Below are 22,418 nucleotides of genomic sequence, written 5' to 3'. Positions count from 1 at the left end.
GAAGAGAAGAAATAAAAAAGGAAACAAAAAGAACAAAGACAAAGGGAGAACTATGTGTGATTGGCTAAAAGAAAGAAAGAAAAGAAAGGGCAAAAAGAAAAGATAAGGAAAAAATAATAAGGTAAATGTCTAATAAATTTCTGAGTCGGTCGGAGCGCTATTTGAATTCGATCCCTCACTTTTTGAAAATTAGTATTCGGTGTTTAACTTTTTTGCAAATTTAAAATAGGCCATTCCGTGATTTTTCCATCCATTTTCGCAACCACCGTTAATGTCACGTCAGCATTTTTGCCACATCATATTAAAATATTAATTTTTTTATTATATTATCAAATTAAAAAATTATTTTGTATTATTATTATTTTTTTAAAAAAAATTAAAAATGAAGGGGTTTGGCGGTGGCCGCCCGGCCACCCCAAGTCGTGAAACCACCCACATCATGGCCTCCGATCTCCCACCACCAAATTCCAAATCGAATCCCCAATCATCACTATCAGCCTCCGACATCTGCTGTCCTCCAATACCACCTCCGGCCGAAGTTGAGGACGACGAAAATAACATGTCCAACAGATCACTACCAGAGCTTTGAACTAGTCTCATTCTTAGAACCAAAATCCACACCGGGCATCCCAAAATCGCTCATTTTGGAATTGAAACCTGAATTCACTCCCATAAAATCGTCATTACTTGAGCTAAAACCACTCGAGGGGAATGCAATCGAGTTGGATTTTGATGCATTCTGGAAAAAACCACCACCCGATTGTTTCGATCCAAAATCAACCAAAGAACCAAATGGGTCTTTGTTAGAGCTTATCCGAGCCCCACCTCCACTACCCACACCTCAGATAGATGGACCTCCAAGATTCGGATTTCAGACCCTTGTCGGCGATTCTGATACCGGTGGTTGAACTGGACGAATTCCGTCCCTTCATACGAAAAAAAGGGCTTTGCTTCCTTCAATTACCGTTCAGAGCCATCCAAGAGCGTACTAGAATCAAACATTTTGTATGCCTCGAGACCCAGATCGAAGTCAAAGTTGGATTTGGACTTACCGTAATTCGAATTCATGGTTTTTGATTTTACAACTATTCAGATCTGAGTGTAATGAAATTATATTTTAGTTTGTGCTCAGATCTGGCTATCGAGAAGCATACAGATCTAAGTGTAATGCAATTATATTTTAGTTTGTGCTCAGACCTGACGCTATCAAGAAGCGTACCTGAGAGATCGCAAAAAGCAGAGCTTGTAGATCACAGAGAGAGCAAGAGAGAGAGAAACATAGGGTAATGGTTGGTAGTTCCTAAAACGAAGAAGCCTTGCTTGGATTGACCAAGGCCTGGGGTTGGCGCCAGCCACCTCTGGGGGTGGCCTGGGAGCCACCCCCTCCCACGGTGGCAGCCACCTCCAAACCCCATCATTTTTTTTTAAAAAAAAATAATAATAATACAAAATAATTTTTTAAATCAATAATATAATAAAAAATTAATATTTTAATATGATGTGGCGAAAATGCTGACGTGGCACTAACAGTGGTTGCGAAAATGAACGGAAGGATCTATTTCAAATTCGCAAAAAAGTTAAGCATCGAATACTGATTTTCAAAAAGTGAGGGATCGAAAATGGCGCTCCGACTCAGGGATTTATTAGACATTTACCCAAAATAATAATAATAAATAAAGTAAAGAAACTCTCTTTTTTATCACTTGAACGGTGGTGCACCATTTTCTAAACTTTTGGTAAGTTTTAGTTTATTCTTTTATGATTTTTAAAGCTATTTTATTATTTTGTAAGTTATTAATATTCTAATCTTTTAATTTGTTAAAACATGGTATTTCAAGCGAAGTAGTTAATTAATAAATCACACTGTTGTGATGCTCGAGTAAAAAGTAAATATTTTATAAAGCGTTGTTACGCTGCCCAAAAATTTAAATTATTTGTAAGCATTATTAATACTAATGTTGTTATTCTGCACAATTTCATAAAAAAATTAATTATGTAGTTATTCTAAATCCACTTGTTTTTAAAGTATAAAACTTGTTAATTATTTTAATGAAGTTATAAAGTTTATTTGATGTAAAATAAGCTATATGTTTACTAAAATCTATTTTGGTATCTCATTATTTCAGTTAAAATAATTGAAACAGTATCTGCATTGATATTATTTAATTAAATGTTCAAGTTATTTTAGGTTGTAAAACTCTGTTGTAAAATCAGTGAGTTTTAAACTATTATTTTTATTTTGATAAAAAGAATATTATGCTATTATGAAATCTATCTTGACAAATAAATATTTAAGGGCCTCGATAAATGCCGTAATAAAGTCAGTATAAAAAGATTAGTAGTAAAATGTAATTGGATTAATTTTATATGTTGTTACTATGTCGGAATAATAGTAAGATTAAGAAATCAGAAATGAGAATAGGATTAAAACGTATTATTAGTGAATTATATTAATTCACTATTGTGTGCATTGAATTATATTGCAGTGTATTCTTGTGTGTTCGGTTTATAATGTTAACGAAATGGAAAAGAATGAATGTGACGACCCTTTTTTTTTTTTTTTTTTTTTTTAAAAAAAAAAAAAAAAAAAATACATAAATGGATCTTCACAGTGACATGACTATTTGTCGCTCAGCCAACATTGATGAGTGCCAAATATTGTGTATTTGGACCCCTTGATTTGCACTAGTTAGACTTTAGCCTTGTTATTTTCTAATGTTTTGGTTAGTTTTTGTGTTTTCTGTTTCTGTAGGACAATAAGAGAGGAATGACAAATTTCATAAGGAAATGACTGGAAATTCGGAGGTCCTGAAAAGTCGATCGATCGAAACTTTGCCCGAAGTCGATCGATCGAAATAAAAGTCGATCGATCGAATTTTCCCAGAAACTGCTTTTGCAGAGCGCGCCAGAACACCCAATCAGAAGCCAAAAAGCAGTTCTCCCTCTGATTTTCGCAGCAGAACACACTGGTTTCGTGTTCTTGGTTGTCTCTAGCAAGAGAGGAACCCTAGAGGAGGGTAGAGGAGTCATTTTACATGGATTTCTAGCCCTAGTTTTCTTCTATAAAAGCCATAGCCATGCCTCCTTGTTGGGAGGGTAGAGTAGAGTAGAGAACAGTAGATAGGGTTTAATTTCGTGCATCTTGTAGTGTATTTCAGTAGTTTTATTCTCAGACACTTTCTCTTTGTAAAGTTTTTCTTTTATTTCCATGGTTGTTCATCATTTTCTTGTGGTGTTCTTAGTCATGGAAGGCTAGTAACCTCAACTAAGGTTGAGGATGAAACCTTTCCATTGATGACACTCACAATCTTGCTGTACCACTTGCACATTTAATGATATATCATATTAGTTGTTCAAGTTCCATTCATTTAAAGCTTTATCTTTTGCAATGAATGTGGTTAGTGGTGGAAATAGGACATTTTATGTGTTTCAATCGATGGATACATTGTTTTATTGGTTTGAATGATGATATCCATTGTGATTGAATGATACATTGGATGATTTGATTTCAACTGGTACTCTTTGTGATTTGTCTTTGTGTTGGATTCATTTAATGGTTCTCGGTTTTATGGTTGAGAAACTTGAATGACACCTTAAGCTTAATGTTCTTTGGGTGTTCAAGTGAAAACCAAGAGTGTGAGTTGTTGGATTTGGTTTGGTGGATTCCTTAGCCTTAGTTCCTTTTAATTTGCATATTTCATTCCATCTCTTTTATTTAGTCTTTTGTTCTTGAATCAATCTTCAAACCTTTGGAATTAGGTTAAAATGAGGTTGATTAAACAAGACACCAATATTTGACCATTTCCCTGTGGATTCGACCTCGCACTTGCACACACTATATTGCAAACGATTCGTGCGCTTGCGAGTACTATTTAAAATACACATCAAGTTTTTGGCGCCGTTGCCGGGGATATCGGTTCAAAAATTGGTTTTTGTTTGATTGATTTTGTTTTTCTACTAGTTAGATAGATTTTTGTTTCAATTTCCTGTTGTTTAGCTTCTGTTTTGCATTCTAAAGTCCTTTCTTTGTTTTTCCCGGATCTGTTCTGCAGTTTCTGCAACTTACTGGGTGTCCTGAAGAATCGATCGATCGAAAATAAAGTCGATCGGTCGAATTAGCATCTGCATTATATAAAGACGATCGATCGACAATATATTCGATCGATCGACTTTCGATCGATCGAAATATACTTCGATCGAATGAACTTTTTGCACAGCAACAGCTCGGAACTAGGTCAGTATCTCTATTCCAGTACTTCTTTTAGTCCATTTTGTTCATAATTTGTTTCTGTTTAATAGTATTTTGCTGTTTGTTTAATTTTCTTTTAGTTCATTATAATTTAGTTCAAATTCTATGTAGTTTGTGTTTTTTATTATCCTCAATTTGTTTTATTTTGTTCTAACAAAAAAAAAAAAAAAGTTTCTGTTTTGTTTTTTTTTTTTTTTTCCTGTTTCTGTTCCTGCACAAATATTCGATTGATCTACTACAATTTTGATCGAATATCGATCGACTTTAAATTAGATTGATCGACCTCAACTTAGAAGGCAGCTCCTGGATAAGATCAGTAGCAGAAATTTTTACCAAAACTTTTTTTTGGTCCCAATTTGTAAGTATTCTTATTTTTACTTTAGCTGCTATCTTTGTCTGCATTTTTGTTAGTCTTTACATTTTATCTTAGTTGTGTTATTTTTCTTTGATTTAAAAAAAAAAAAAAAAAAAAAAAAAAAGAAGAAGAAGAAAGAAGAGAGAATATTTTGCTAGTAAGGGTCTACTTAGCTATCTAAGGGCAATAACAAGGTGAATTCTGGCAAGGATTGGTCATGGGATTTAAGTGTGTCCGTTATGACCCCCCTCACCTACCTGGGAATTAGCCTAGATTGTACTTTGGAGAACTTTGTTCCCTATTAGCAAATTGTTTTCTTTATTTTTGTTTGTTTGTCTTTTGGTTAAACATTTGTGTATGCTTGGTGTATGCTTGGTAGAAGATCATTGAACCTAGACTTGACATCTTTAGATCCCGAAATTGAAAGAACTCTTAGGAGAAATCTTAGAAATTCTGTTGAGATGGGAGATAACATGCATGAAAATGAAAATGAGAGGAATCAGGGAGAAAACGTTGATCATACTAGGACACTTAGGGATTTCTTCATGTATCGTGTTACCCCCAACCAATGCCACTCATTTTGACCTCAAGCCTCATGTCATCCAACTCCTACCCGCTCTCCATGGCTTGGACCTTGAAAATCCTTATAGCCATGTGAAGAAATTCAAGGACATCTGTGCCACCTTCAAATTTCAAAATTTTTCTGAAGAGTCTGTGCATCTTAGGCTTTTTCCTTTCTCACTCCATGATAGAGCCAAGGCATGGTTGGATTCAAATATGCCTGGTTCCATCACTTCTTGGGAGAACTTGCTAAACAAGTTCTACAACAAATTCTTCCCCATGTCCAAAGTCAATGAGTGTAGGAAGGAGATAAGCTCATTTACTCAAGAAGAAGATGAGAAATTTTCTGAGAGTTGGGAGAGATTTCAAGATATGCTGATTAAGTGCCCTCCACATGGATACGAGAAATGGAGACTGGTGCAATTTTTCTATTAAGGATTAACTCAATCCAATCGTAGCATGATCGAGTCGATGAACGGAGGTGCATTTCTGAGTTTGACGGGAGAGGAGGCGTATAGGACCTTAGATCAGTTATCCGACAATTCCCAACAGTGAGATTTTTCAAGCTGTCGAGATAAAGCTGCTCGCATTCAGAAGAAGGGAGGCATCTATGAGGTTAAGGAAGACATAGAATTAAAAATGAAGATAGATGCCCTTACCAAAAAGGTCGAAGCCCTAGTTGTTAGCAAATCCATGAATGCTGCCAACCCATTCCATGTTGACTGCTGTTCCATCTGTGCTAGTCTCATGCACTTAGCACAGACTTGCCCATCATTGCCGGCTTTTGTCGAGTCACCAATGGAGCAAGCGAACGCTTTCAATGATTATCGGAAACAATCCAATGGACCTTTCTCCGAATCATACAATCCAGGGTGGCGGAACCACCCTAACTTTTCTTGGAAGCAAAACCAGCCTATTGCTCAAGGGGGAGTTCCTCACCAATCCCATACTCAATACCCCCCTGGATTTTATCAGCCGGTTCACCATCAAAGCTGTCCATCCCAACCAGCACCATCATACCAAGTCCCTACTCAAGCCCTTGCCTCTTCTTCACAGTCTTCTTTGGAAGACACTCTTAAAGCCTTCATCCAGATTACAGGCCAATCCATCAATGACGTAAAAGAATGCTACCATGGTGAACACTTAAGCTATTGCCAAGATGGAGACCCAGATCGGGCAAATTGCTAGTCACCTGGGGGAGAGAGAGAAGGGAAAACTCCCTAGTCAGCCTGTGCCGAATCCAAAGTTGCAGTTCCATGAGGGAAGTTCATCAAATGCAGTGCATGGGCAGGAGCATGTGCAAGCCGTTGTCACACTTAGATCAGGGAAACAAGTGGACAACCAAGTGGTTCACCCTGAGAAGAACCCTGCTGCACAAGAAGGACAAGGAAGTAGAAGTGTAGAAAAGAGAGATGCCGAGCCATCTACATTAGCTCCGAACATAGAGACTACTCCTAGGTCGTTTATACCTAAGGCTTCTTACCCTGATAGACTTCTCGCACCCAAGAAAGGAGGAATGTTCGAGGACATTCTGGAGGTGTTCAAACAAGTGCAGATCAACATTCCGTTCTTGGATGCCATCCAGCAAGTGCCGTCTTATGCCAAGTTCTTGAAGGACTTAATCACCATCAAGCAGCGAAACAATGTCCCGAGAAAAGTTTGTTTGACCGAGCAAGTCAGCTCAATCCTCCAATATAGGCTACCCATCAAGTACAAGGACCCTGGATGTCCTACTATCTCTTGCACAATAGGAGTCAGCCACATTGAGAAGGCCCTGCTTGACCTTGGAGCCAGCGTCAATCTCCTGCCCTATTCAGTTTACCTGCAATTAGGATTAGGAGAATTGAAGCCCACCTCCATGACATTGCAGCTGGCTGACCTGTCAGTTAAGATACCACGGGGAATAGTGGAGGATGTTTTGATTAAGGTGGACAAGTTTTATTTCCCTGTGGATTTTATAGTGCTTGACACCGAGCCGGTACAGAACATTAGAGTTCAGATACCGGTAATCCTAGGGCGACCATTCTTAGCTACAGCTAACGCCCTGATCAACTGTAGGACGGGGGTAATGAAGATCTCATTCGGCAACATGACGGTAGAGCTGAACATTTTCACCATCAGCAAAAAGCCGAGGGAGTGTGATGAGATCAGCAATGTCTGCTTGACAGAGGAAATCCTGGAAGAGAGCATTGAAGAATCAAGAATACAAGACCCCCTAGAAGCATGCCTTGCTCAGTTTGGAGAGGATCTGGACTAGGATGTACTGCTCGAGCAAGCAAATACTGTTTTGGAGTTTGCTCCTCTGGAGAGCAAGAAGGAAGAGGAGGCAGCAGTACCTGAGCCTCCAAAGAAGGAACTTAAGCCCCTACCGAACAATCTCAAGTATAAGTTCCTCGGTCCAGCTGAGACTTTGCCTGTGATCATAGCTTCAGATCTTCACACCACTCAGGAGGAGAAGTTGTTAGATGTCTTGAGAGAGCATAAGGAAGCTATAGGCTGGACCATCGAAGATATTAAGGGAATCAGCCCCTCGGTGGTGATGCATAGGATACACTTGGAGGAAGACACCAAACCATCGAGGGAGCCACAGAGAAGGCTCAACCCGACCATGCAGGAAGTTGTCAGAGAAGAAGTAATCAAGTTGTTGGATGCTGGCATCATCTACCCCATCTCTGACAACAAATGGGTGAGCCCCATTCATGTCGTGCCCAAGCGAGCTGGAGTAACAGTAGTGCAGAACAAGGAAGGCGAGTTGGTTCCAACTCGAGTACAGTCTGTGTAGCGCCCCAGATTTTAGGATATATATTATAATGGTTTAAATTAATTTTAAAACATTTTTAATAAGGAAAAAGAATAAATGTGTATTTTGTTTGTAGAAACGTTTATAGTTGTAATTTGATAAAAAACTCAAAACAGACCTTAAACTTTGGAATAACGGAAACAGGGTCAAACGAACTCCGTTTTGGTCAATTCAAAAACTGAGACGCTCATCTTGAAGTCCTCTAGCTACCCTCCAAATTTCATAATTTTTGGACTCCATTTGATACCCGAAAACACCCGTGAAAAATATGACCTCTGATCTGGACGGAAATTCACATTATTCTTTAATGGGCTATCTTTGGACTTAACCCAACCCATTCCAATTGCTATCTACAAATCCAACCCATCTATCACATGTTATCTTCCTATGATCATGATGATTACATGAGTCACCACCCAACTCAACATGTGAAAGACCTATTTTTATACCATAAGAATACCATTAATAAATGTGTGTTTAATCATTCTAGTTGGATGATTAAATATGATAGTGGAAGATATAATGATTCAACACCTAGTGCAACATTCCACTACATTTATTCCCTCCTCCTCTCATGATGAAAGAATAAAAGATGTCTAGAATAGAATCTAGAGTAATCATAAAATGAAAAGTAGTCTAAACAATATCTTGTTTTAACTTGTCAAAGTAAACCAGAAACTTTGATTGACCAAAACTCAGTCACAACGAACTCGGATTGAGTTGGACCAAAAAGATAAAGTGTTCGTCTTGACGTCATGTATCTACCCTCAAAATTTCACAGCGATCGGAGTAGTTTTGACCATCAAAACGTTGCTTGGAGTAGGCTGGTCTCTATTTGGACGAAAATTTATATAGCATTACTTAATACTTCCTTTGATTGTCAACTCATCACCCACTTCTCCTAATTTGTGCACTATCTCCCTAGTGGCCAAGCCATCATGAATGAGAGAGAGAGAGTTGGCTTAAATTTCATTTTCTTTAATGATAATGCAAATGCACTACCTTAGTGATGATGAAACCCACTTGCATTGGATGCACCAATTCTCATCCATTGGATCAAAACCTATCTACTTGATCCTAACCATTCATTCTCCTATAAATAAGCATGCAAGGCTCCTTGTTTTCCACACTCCTTCCTTCTTCTCTCTTCTCCTTTCTCCTGCTTTGTTGTTCTTCCTTTGCTCTCTTTTAATCATGAGACGCAGAGATACTGAACAAGAGAGTGTGAGACCGTGAGATTGAGAGAATTACAAGGGAGAAAATCATGAGAGTAGGAAAAAAATACAGAAAGAAACCCGTCTCCGGCAGAGTTTTCCGGCGACTTTCCGGCGACTTTCCCGTGACCGAACTCATCGTTTTCACTAGATTTTTCTAGTGAAAATTATTATTTAATAATCAAGAATCTATACAAAGCCCGATCCCGATATTAGGGAAAAATCCATGTAAGGGAACCCTTTACCCCTTCTCAAATTATTATTTTATTACTTTAATTATATTCCTTTATTTGCAAAATTTCGAATTGATTATTTTGATTCGGTATTTCAAATTATTAAATTATTTTATTTATATAAAGGATTTGTTGGTTTTGATATGAAAGTTTTGAGTATAAAAATGATATTCTTGAAATCGTGATTTTGAGTAAAAAACCCTCCAACACGTTGCCCTATATATACTAGTAAAGAATGAGAAAGTTTTGTGAGAAGATATACAAGAAAAGAATGAGAAAGTTTTGGGAGAAAACTCTTTGAGTTATATATAAAGGAGAAATATTTTTGAAAAGGGCACGTGTGTGGAGGAGACTATTATTTGGGCCCTAGACCCGCAGAGATTCGAGACCCTTCAAGATTTAGCTCGGTACCGTAGCTCGAGATGGAAGCGCACCCGCTGGTTCGCTTAGTGACAGCGGTATCTGTCTCTATGTCAGTCTAAGTGCACTTCAATTAATTAGCTGACGGGGGTGGGGCCTGTGGCCACAGGTAAACCGCGTTACTCACCCAAGGTCAACGCATCGACCGCGCAACCCTACGTACACAGGGCGTAATAGTGTATTGGGCATACTATGAGTAATGATTATTTCAAATATATATATATATATATATATATATATATATATATATATATATATATATATATTATCTTGTGTATAAAAAGGGAGTTTTTGACAAATGTTTTGGAGATATTTAAAAGGAGTTTTGACAATTGTTTGACGATTTTCAAAAGAATTTAACTCAACTGTTTTATGGTTGAGGATTCCTTACTGAGCATGTTTTTTTTTGTGCTCACCCTTTATTTTGTTTTTGTTTTCAGGTTATGAACAGAGAGACGTAGACGGCTGGGATGGGATCTAGGAATGCATTAGGACATTTCATTTATATTACCCCATAATTTTCAGTTATTGTATTTTTACAATTAAATGACCGTTTCCGCATTTATTAAAAACTCTGATATTTTGAAACCATTATTATTTTTATTTATTTAAATCAGCATATTAGTTAAGATATTTGGCAGACCTTACGAATCTTTGCAGTTTAAAGAGAAAAGTGACGAACCTAATCCATAGCGGTTTGGGGGCGTTACAGTTTTGGTATCAGAGCAAAGGTTATAAGGTTCTGTAGACTTTAAGAGCTAGATCATTAAAATAGACTTAGTGGGGTAATGGGGAATCACATTCCGGCCTAGCAGAGTCCGTCCTTTCTTGTTTTGTATTCAGTGCTAGGGAATCATTCCCTATTTTGTTTTTAACACCTCGCTAAGGATTGCAGGGGAACAACGGAATACTACGCCTGCACGTGTATATACCCTAACTCCAGATGATGTAGCCGCGTCAAACGAAGTAGTGACGGGTACACTTTTGATTTCATTCCACCAGGTTACTGTGCTCTTTGACTCTAGTACAACGCATTCATTTATGTCATACTCTTTTTCACGAGACTATAACTTGATGTCTGAGTAGTTAGATGTAGACCTAGCAGTAGCTACCCCTGTAGGGAATTGCATCATAGCAGTTTGACTTTGTGAACCCTAGGATTGATCTTATTAAAGTTGAAGCCTCTAAGTTGGAATCAATACTAAGGATGTAAGTTATGATCAGTATCAAAGTATGATATGTTTTCAAGACCTGTTTAACTAAGTGTTAAGTTGTACAATCTTTCTCGAGGAATAGCAAATCGCATCGGTTATAAACCAACTTGTTTTGGATGATTAGGTATTGATAACCACAATATTTTGAGGTATAGTCATGATTTATGAAATGCTTTTAGAGATAAAGATTATAGAAATTCGGATGCTTAATAACTTGGCAGATTTATGGATATTAAGTCAATAAATATATTAAGCATCACATAGATATTTTATGTGCATAGAGAAAAATATTGAAGTTTAGAGATTTCTTGATTTACTGTAGGATGTAAACAAAGATATTTATGATCTTGAATCTAGTATCATTTTGGAGATGAACACTTAATCTATAGATGCTGATTCATGTGTTTTAAGGACATATGAGAGAATAAGTTGATCGAGTAAATTGAGGATATTTGGAGTAATTATATTTTTGTGATCAGATAACTTTGATGAAGTTAGAATATTGAGGAATTATTGAAGTTTTCTAGAGGATAATCCACATGATAAGATGAATCTTTCGGAAGATCTTAAGTTTGAGAAATGCTCTAGTTATCAATTTGAGGATGATTGAGGTAAACCATATCTTGATTTATAGTTTGATGCTTAGTGTGATTTTTCCTGATGTGATTTACGTGTTTGAGGTATAAGGAATGAACGACTATCGTTTACTTGGAGATAAGAATGGATAGACTTAGACTTATGTTAAAGAATTTCCTAATGGAAGGAAACTTCAACCCCTATTGATGAACATATATGGAGAATAGGTTATATATGATATACCACTTATATTGATGCCTAGTTGAATTTTAGGAATGTGAGTAATGCTATGTGAAGGACAAAAGGAAGTTGTTCCTAAATCAGGCTACAGGAATATGATAATTGATTATTAGATGTTGATAACACATTGATTTTTGGAGATGACTGATTTATATATATTTGAGGAAATTAGTTGATCAAATGATTTAATGATTTTTGGAGAGATTATTTTCCCTATGCATCTAACAAACTTTGGAGAATATATTTGAGGTCTTTCTAGAGCTTAAGTTAAATAAAATTTTGATTCATTGATTCTCTTAGATATCCTTGCTTGGCGGATAAGTCTATAATTAGCAGATCTGAGTATTGATTGACTGCATAACTAAGTTGGAGTAATACTAAGGTTTTAATCTATTGAAATTTGAGGATGATAGTAATTATGCAGAAATAGAAAGAAGAACATAGTACTATAAGGATTATACCCGAGTTTAAGATCATAGTTCAAAAGGATTACAGACATATTAGATGATAAGGACAGTATGTAGAGAATAATTATTGTCTTACAAGATGAACCACTATAGATTTAAGAAAAACCATAGACCTGCAAATCGGACCTTTTTGCATCATTCCCGGAGAGTTCATACCTGCAGGTATTTCATAGTACTGCAGTTAGTTATTTATTTTTGTTAGTAAAGAACTGCTAGATCAAATAGAATACCTGGCTAAGCCTCAGAGCGTAAAACCCTAAGATCTTGGACTGCACGCAAGAGATCCTGGTGTTGTTCTTGGAGACGTCTGGTATTCTGCTCCAAGTCAGCATACCTCTTTCCCAAGTCTTTCGCATACGAATCTACCACCTTCTTCAGCTTTTTATTCTCTTGTTGAAGAACCCGATTTCTTCGCCTAAAATCCATATACATTCGCTGCAAAGTCGAAATTTGAGCTTTCAGTGCTCGAATCTCATTCCCTCGAACTTGCAGACGTCGAGCCATATTTGCAACAGAGGAAGCGCCCTGAATACTGAAAGCCAAAGAGTCATTGATGGCTTGAGCATCAGTCCTATCCGCCAACAACTTTTCATCTCGAGGAGTCATGATGCCTTGAGCTACGGATGCAGCTACTGCATCATTCAGCATCACAGAGTCATTAGTCAGAAGAGGACCTCTCTGAGATAGGAACAAGGGACGCCAAATTTCTGGTACTACAGGCGCATCATTTAGATCAAAATTATTTTGAGAGGATGAAGAAGCCATTTTAGAAAAGACTAAGGAAATGAAGATATTCCTCAAGGACCTGAAGGAGTAAAGATAGAAATGAGGCTGTTGTTTGAAAGATCTGAAGGAAAGGAAAGAGGATTTAATCAGTGAACGAGACACAGTCTAATCAAACGTCATTCTGAGCGTAGCTGCCACTATCACTAGCAGACAGCTCTCGAATCACGAGACTTCTTTCTTTTCAACTTTCACCATTTTCACCTTCTCGAATTCCGAATTCACCAAGACTTTTCCGGATTTCGCGCCGCACTTTTCGTGCCTAGCAGACGTGGAAGAGCATCCCGAGAATGAGCTGGATGAGCGTTTCGAGAAAGGTAGGAAGATTTTACGATCCACTGTCGGTACCACTTGCATCCACCCTTCTCAAATTTTCTCTATAAATTCGCTCATCTTCTCCATTGCAAAGCACACCTTTGAGCTCTCAACCCTTCATACTTTGAGAGCCAAAATTTTTCTTCTGGTCTGAGCTTTCATCGCTTCCTGAGAAGGAAAATGTAGTTTCATAACCAATTTCCAAGCCTAAAGTTAGAAAAATGCAGCATCAAAATCAGATTCACAAACACAACGAAGCAAGATTATTTTTGATCATATCATCCAGAAGCAAGATTATCCTTGATCACGCTTCTGAGATGAAGTATCTTTCTCTTCCTTCGCATCACCATAAACATTTCTGGCATCTACTTTCAATCCGGTGATGGCGATCTATGACAGAAGAGAGAGAGCACCACGATATGAGTACCGCACTCATATCCTTTTCGGATTGCTTGCCTCGCCTCCCTCTCCTTCCTGGATTCCATGTTTCTATTTGGCAAGCTTTCCACCATAACTATCTGGAAACATCTGCACAAAGGAAAATGTTATACGAGAAATTCTTCCTGTAATGAGGATTTCTTAAATGAAGTTTAGATTTTCAATTATGATGATGTTTTGAAGTATGAATATGATATGTTTTGGCTGATTCGAGTACTTTTGAGTATATTGAAATTTTGATGAACTGTTGGGATTCTAAAGAAAGATTTCCAATTTGATTTATATAGGATGAGTTTGAGGTTTAAAAGATTAATATCAATTCTATGATAGTAGCTAGTGATTACGGATTTTGATGATAGGTTAATATTTTAAGGCAATTCTGAATTACGGAACTAGAAATATATGATTTTGTTATTGGAGGAATTTTTGGTGTTATGGAAATATGATTTGCAAAAATTTTATTGGAAAACAATATGTTATGATTAAATCCCATTTTGAGGTTTATTTGGACCAGAATAATTTTTATGGGATAATACTGTTTCTGACCAGAATCGTGATGATTGTAATGTCAAATGTGGAGACTAGGTTTCGATACATTTCTGATATTGATGCTTAGTTGATTTTTGGAAAGTGAGAAATACTACATGGCAGTAAATGGAATCAATTATATATCAGTTGATATGATTAAGGAAAATGAGTATGTTATTTGAGGTTTAAGCCTTGAATTTGAAATTTGCTGATTTACAGACTTGATGTTCATACTGGATGATCTTAGAATTTCTGCACCTTTATTAGATATTAAGTATACCGTTGATGATTAATTGATCTATACTTCGAGGTTAAATCTTGCAATGGAATGCAAGGATATTGCCTGATTTATAATTTGAGGTTTACCTATGATTGGAGACAAGATTTGGAAAATGATAGTGTCTTACACACTTTTTGTTGTTAAAAGAAATCATGATTACAAGATCTGATCTTAAGCCTTTATACCTTTGTCATGATATTAAGGATAGTTATGATTGATTTGATTTACGTGTCTATGATATATGTTTTGAAGTTTGAAGAATTAAGACTGTCTTACTTGAGGATAGGAACAGTTGGATTTAGAAATAACGTTTAAGGATTTTCTAATGGAAATAGAAACGATGTGGATAGTGATGGTTACATTGGAAGTCATAGTTATGACAAGATGGTATAAGTATGCATTAGTTTCTTTGTTTGGGGAAAACTTTATAGTTTACAAATTTCGAGGACGAAATTCTGTTAAGGGGGGAAGAATGTAGCGCCCCAGATTTTAGGATATATATTATAATGGTTTAAATTAATTTTAAAACATTTTTAATAAGGAAAAAGAATAAATGTGTATTTTGTTTGTAGAAACGTTTATAGTTGCAATTTGATAAAAAACTCAAAACAGACCTTAAACTTTGGAATAACGGAAACAGGGTCAAACGAACTCCGTTTTGGTCAATTCAAAAACTGAGACGCTCATCTTGAAGTCCTCTAGCTGCCCTCCAAATTTCATAATTTTTGGACTCCATTTGATACCCGAAAACACCCGTGAAAAATATGACCTCTGATCTGGACGGAAATTCACATTATTCTTTAATGGGCTATCTTTGGACTTAACCCAACCCATTCCAATTGCTATCTACAAATCCAACCCATCTATCACATGTTATCTTCCTATGATCATGATGATTACATGAGTCACCACCCAACTCAACATGTGAAAGACCTATTTTTATACCATAAGAATACCATTAATAAATGTGTGTTTAATCATTCTAGTTGGATGATTAAATATGATAGTGGAAGATATAATGATTCAACACCTAGTGCAACATTCCACTACATTTATTCCCTCCTCCTCTCATGATGAAAGAATAAAAGATGTCTAGAATAGAATCTAGAGTAATCATAAAATGAAAAGTAGTCTAAACAATATCTTGTTTTAACTTGTCAAAGTAAACCAGAAACTTTGATTGACCAAAACTCAGTCATAACGAACTCGGATTGAGTTGGACCAAAAAGAGAAAGTGTTCGTCTTGACGTCATGTATCTACCCTCAAAATTTCACAGCGATCGGAGTAGTTTTGACCATCAAAACGTTGCTTGGAGTAGGCTGGTCTCTATTTGGACGAAAATTTATATAGCATTACTTAATACTTCCTTTGATTGTCAACTCATCACCCACTTCTCCTAATTTGTGCACTATCTCCCTAGTGGCCAAGCCATCATGAATGAGAGAGAGAGAGTTGGCTTAAATTTCATTTTCTTTAATGATAATGCAAATGCACTACCTTAGTGATGATGAAACCCACTTGCATTGGATGCACCAATTCTCATCCATTGGATCAAAACCTATCTACTTGATCCTAACCATTCATTCTCCTATAAATAAGCATGCAAGGCTCCTTGTTTTCCACACTCCTTCCTTCTTCTCTCTTCTCCTTTCTCCTGCTTTGTTGTTCTTCCTTTGCTCTCTTTTAATCATGAGACGCAGAGATACTGAACAAGAGAGTGTGAGACCGTGAGATTGAGAGAATTACAAGGGAGAAAATCATGAGAGTAGGAAAAAAATACAGAAAGAAACCCGTCTCCGGCAGAGTTTTCCGGCGACTTTCCGGCGACTTTCCCGTGACCGAACTCATCGTTTTCACTAGATTTTTCTAGTGAAAATTATTATTTAATAATCAAGAATCTATACAAAGCCCGATCCCGATATTAGGGAAAAATCCATGTAAGGGAACCCTTTACCCCTTCTCAAATTATTATTTTATTACTTTAATTATATTCCTTTATTTGCAAAATTTCGAATTGATTATTTTGATTCGGTATTTCAAATTATTAAATTATTTTATTTATATAAAGGATTTGTTGGTTTTGATATGAAAGTTTTGAGTATAAAAATGATATTCTTGAAATCGTGATTTTGAGTAAAAAACCCTCCAACACGTTGCCCTATATATACTAGTAAAGAATGAGAAAGTTTTGTGAGAAGATATACAAGAAAAGAATGAGAAAGTTTTGGGAGAAAACTCTTTGAGTTATATATAAAGGAGAAATATTTTTGAAAAGGGCACGTGTGTGGAGGAGACTATTATTTGGGCCCTAGACCCGCAGAGATTCGAGACCCTTCAAGATTTAGCTCGGTACCGTAGCTCGAGATGGAAGCGCACCCGCTGGTTCGCTTAGTGACAGCGGTATCTGTCTCTATGTCAGTCTAAGTGCACTTCAATTAATTAGCTGACGGGGGTGGGGCCTGTGGCCACAGGTAAACCGCGTTACTCACCCAAGGTCAACGCATCGACCGCGCAACCCTACGTACACAGGGCGTAATAGTGTATTGGGCATACTATGAGTAATGATTATTTCAAATATATATATATATATATATATATATATATATATATATATATATATTATCTTGTGTATAAAAAGGGAGTTTTTGACAAATGTTTTGGAGATTTATAAAAGGGAGTTTTTGACAAATGTTTTGGAGATATTTAAAAGGAGTTTTGACAATTGTTTGACGATTTTCAAAAGAATTTAACTCAACTGTTTTATGGTTGAGGATTCCTTACTGAGCATGTTTTTTTTTGTGCTCACCCCTTATTTTGTTTTTGTTTTCAGGTTATGAACAGAGAGACGTAGACGGCCGGGATGGGATCTAGGAATGCATTAGGACATTTCATTTATATTACCCCATAATTTTCAGTTATTGTATTTTTACAATTAAATGACCGTTTCCGCATTTATTAAAAACTCTGATATTTTGAAACCATTATTATTTTTATTTATTTAAATCAGCATATTAGTTAAGATATTTGGCAGACCTTACGAATCTTTGCAGTTTAAAGAGAAAAGTGACGAACCTAACCCATAGCGGTTTGGGGGCGTTACAGTCTGGATGGAGAGTCTGCATCGACTACTGCAAGCTGAACACCGCCACCAAGAAAGATCACTTTCCTCTTCCGTTCATTGATCAAACGGTGGAGCGGTTGGCCGGGCACGAGTACTACTGTTTTTTGGATGGTTATTCTGGATATAACCAGGTCCCTGTAGACCCTGAAGACCAAGAGAAGACGACCTTCACTTGTCCGTTCGGGACGTTCGCCTACCGACGCATGCCCTTTGGCTTACGCAATGCACCCACTACTTTTCAGCGGTGCATGATCAGCATCTTTTCTGATATGGTGGAGCGTTTCCTGGAAGTGTTTATGGACCACTTCTCGGTTTTTGGGTCATCTTTTGAGGAGTGTTTGCACCACCTCACGTTAGTTTTGGAGAGGTGTAAAGAGAAGAACCTAGTACTCAATTGGGAGAAGTGCCATTTTATGGTACAACAAGGAATTGTGCTCGGGCACGTCATCTCTCGTCGGGGGATTGAAGTAGACAAGGCGAAGGTAGATCTGATATCCAACCTTCCTCCCCCACGGATGGTGAAAGAGGTTCACTCTCTTTTGGGCCATGCAGGATTTTATCGGCGATTCATCCAGGATTTCAGCAAGATCGCCCGGCCCTTGTGCAAACTGTTGGTGAAGGAGGCCCCTTTCATTTTTTACGAGGACTGCAAGAAGGCATTTGGGGCCTTGAAGGCAATTCTAACGTCCACACTCATCATTTGACCCCCGAGCTGGGGTACACCTTTCGAGATCATGTGTGACGCGTCAGATTATGACGTTGGAGCTGTGTTGGGGCAGCGCATTGACAAACTTCCCCACGTCATTTATTATGCAAGTCGGACTCTGAACGACGCCCAGCTGAATTATTCAACCACTGAGAAGGAACTGCTGGCAGTTGTGTTTGCTTTAGATAAGTTTCGATCCTACCTACTAGGATCGAAAGTCATCATCTACTCGGATCACGCGGCATTGAAGTATCTTTTTTCCAAAATGGATGCTAAATCTCGCCTCATCCGGTGGATTTTGCTCTTACAAGAGTTCGACATTAAGATTCGGGACAAGAAGGGCTCCAAAAACGTGGTGGCTGATCATCTCTCAAGGATTACCGTGGACTTCACGGAAGAAGCCGCTCCCATTTCTGAGACCTTCCCGATGAGCAGTTGATGCATATTGCTCATGCTCACTCACCATGGTTTGCTGACATAGTGAACTATCTTGTCACCGGTCAAATGCCTTTGCATTAGGGGCGGCAAGATAAGTCCAAATTTATGTCCATGGTGAAGAATTTTTTCTGGGACGATCCTTACTTGTTCAAGTATTGTCCCGATCAGATCATTAGGAGATGCATTCCCAAGCCTGACCAATCTAGCGTCATCTTCTTCTGTCATGATCATGCTTATGGAAGCCACTTCAGTGCGAAGAAGATCGCTGCAAAGATTTTGCAGTGCGGTTTTTACTGGCCTACCATCTTTCAAGACGCTCACACTTATTGCATTTCATGCGAGCGCTGTCAGAAGCTATGGAGTATTTCATGTCGAAATATGAGGCCCCTCAACCCGATTCTTATTGTTGAGATTTTCGATGTACGGGGCATTGATTTCATGGGACCTTTCCCGAACTCCTTCGGCTATCTGTACATTCTGGTTGTAGTGGACTACGTGTCCAAATGGGTGGAGGCAGTTGCCTGCAAGACCAACGACTACAGAGTTGTGGTCCAGTTTTTAAAAGACACTATATTTGCTCGTTTTGGTACTCCTCGAGCAATTATTAGTGATGGTGGAAAGCACTTCTGCAACCGGGTTTTCGAGCAGCTGATGAAAAAATATTGCATCACGCACAAGGTTGCCACTCCCTATCACCCTCAGACAAGTGGACAAGTGAAGGTTTCAAACAAAGAGATCAAAAGGATTTTAGAGAAGACGGTGAACCCGTCAAGGAAAGATTGGTCTGTCCGGTTGAACGATGCATTATGGGCATACCGAACAGCATTCAAGACACCGATTGGCATGTCGCCTTACCGTATCGTGTACGGAAAAGCATGCCATCTGCCTGTGGAGTTGGAGCACAGAGCCTACTGGGCCATTAAGCAAATGAATTTCGATCTCACAAAGACTGGCTCACAGAGGAAGCTCCAACTCAATGAATTGGAAGAGCTGAGGAACGATGCTTATGATTGTGCTAGGATGTACAAAGCATGGATGAAGAAGGCTCACGACCAGAACATATTGAGACGATCTTTTCAACCTGGTCAAAAAGTCCTCCTTTAAAATTCACGTCTGCATCTGTTTCCAGGGAAGCTCCGATCTCGATGGACAGGCCCTTTCATAGTTCGATCAGTGTTTTCTTATGGGGCCATTGAGATTGAGAATCCAAAAAATGGCAGCACGTTCAAAGTGAACGGGCATCGACTGAAGCCATTTTTGGAGTTATAGAGTTCGGAGGTTGAGACGACCCATTTAGAGGATCCGAATTACTCGGAGTGATGGTCGTCAGGATGGAAAGTCTGGTTGAAGACTGAAAACTTAGCGCTTGTTGGAGGCAACCCTCGTCATTTTTTCCTTATCATTTGATTTTATTTCTTGTGTTTTAGTTATAATTTTCAGGACAGTGTCTGCCATTCAAGTTTGGGGGAGCGCTTCTCTTACAGTGTTCCTAACTTGCATCACTTTTCGATATTGTATCTCTAGTTTGGGGGTGGGGTAGACATTTCTGTCTGTTTTCATTTAATTCTTGCTTTGTTGCCTTGTTTAATACTCATTTTTTTTTTTTTAAAAAAAAAAAAACCTTATTGTTAGTTGAGCATGGTTACATCTTACTAATGGTTTGCATCTCATTGGTCTGTTTAACATTTTGAATTTTGCATATCATTTAAATCTGAGATCTTTTGACTCATCTTTGGATTAGAGAGACTTGACATGTTTAAATTATTTATCACAAGCACATTAGCATTGTTTCTGTGGGGTATGAGATTTGAATTAAAATTTATGTGTCTTGAGATTTGTAGGATGACTTATTGATGAAACATTGGCTTATTGTTGTATATATATAAATATAAAAAAAAAAAAAAAAAAAAAATCTGCTTAGAATAATATCACCAATTTGACTTCTCATTGAGTAACTGGGCCCCTTGCCTCATTAAGCATTGGGTGTTCGCGTAAAAAGATGAGAATTTCAGTTTGGATGATTGTTTGGCTAGTTTAACTTCGTAGCCTTTTTGACTTGAGTAATTAAGCCCTTAGGGATGTTTTTACATCTAGTGCCCTAAAACCATCTGGTTTGGGAGTCACTGGCCCAACACTCGTTACATGGGTCAATTAGAAAAGCTTGATGGAGTCAAACATTGCACATACTATATTGCAAACGATTCGTGCGCTTGCAAGTACTATTTAAAACACACATCAAACATAACGTACATGTTCCATAACATGTACCTGATATTCAGAATTACATCTAAGATGGTGGAATATAAATATCAATGTGCAACGGAATACATATCATAAGTGAAAATACATCTAATACATAACAGTTAATTACAACAAGAACCATTTACACGTCTATCTATTTAAAGCTTATAAAACATATTACACTAATTACATACTAAAATACAGTCTCAATAAATATATGTGCCACGTAAGACACGAGCCATAAATAAAATACCCAAAATGCAAACTATCCATGAGTCCGTGACTTATGACTGTCGCGATGTGCTCCAATTATAGCATCCCATATGCTAGGTGGACGAGTCAATATCTATTTCTGCAGAACCTGGAACCAAAGCATCAATGTCTGTACGGTTGTGGGGGTTGCCGCATCCACATAGGTAGAATTATGAGCCTACCGTTTTAGCATAAATAAATTCACTAGGACCTCATAGGTATATTATTCACTGAGTTTTCGCAAAGAACCAATTTTCCTTTTTAGTCACGCGTACACTATAATAGCCACCAATTTTATAAACTTTTGTTTGAAAACTCTCATAACTGATATAACAAATACTAACTAATAGAAAACATTTAAACATACTAGGCAGCTAAGATTATACGTAGAAGTTCTGTTGTAGAAACAACTATGTACGACCTCACCTATGATAATACTTTGTGGTTTGTTTGCTCAGGTTTACATAACCCTTAAGTTAGAAAACAATGGCGTTTAAATCATGCAACCATCCGATAGAAATATACATAAGCTCTTTTCCATTGAGACTGGTTGTGCTCTTGTGGCACGTAAGTAACCATGTTGTATGTCATATGCTTATGCTTCATGCTTAAAACAATATACATTTCATTTCATGAATCATGCCTTTAACACATACTTTATTTATAAAACATTAACAGTTCAACATGTCATTTCTTAAACAATTTGTATAACTTAAATCTCCAAACTTTATACTCACTCTAAAATCACATTCATGTTCCATTGCAATCTTAGTTTTCAAAACTCCTAACCATAACATACAGCCACATCATTCACTCGAACTCCACATATCATATTCATACTTCAAAACATTATCATAATTTCAAGAAGGTAATCCATCTAGTTGGGTGTCAATAGCGAAGCAGTTTTTTCCTTTCCATGGGACGCTAGAAGCAGGGCTGTAAACAAGCTGGTCGGGCTCGAGGTCCCGCTTGATATCCGCCCGGTT

At 37.5% G+C, this 22,418-nt stretch overlaps 1 pseudogene; it reads left to right on the top strand.

The window, feature by feature from the left end:
* Positions 1-849: 849 nt before the first annotated feature.
* Positions 850-22,418, top strand: part of LOC133869011 (uncharacterized) — a 91,690-nt pseudogene continuing 70,121 nt past the window's right edge.

Source organism: Alnus glutinosa, chromosome 5 (assembly GCF_958979055.1).
Source record: "Alnus glutinosa chromosome 5, dhAlnGlut1.1, whole genome shotgun sequence".
Taxonomy (NCBI): Eukaryota; Viridiplantae; Streptophyta; class Magnoliopsida; order Fagales; family Betulaceae; genus Alnus; species Alnus glutinosa.
The sequence above is the reverse complement of the archived record's forward strand: the minus strand, read 5'-3'. Positions and strand labels throughout refer to the sequence as shown.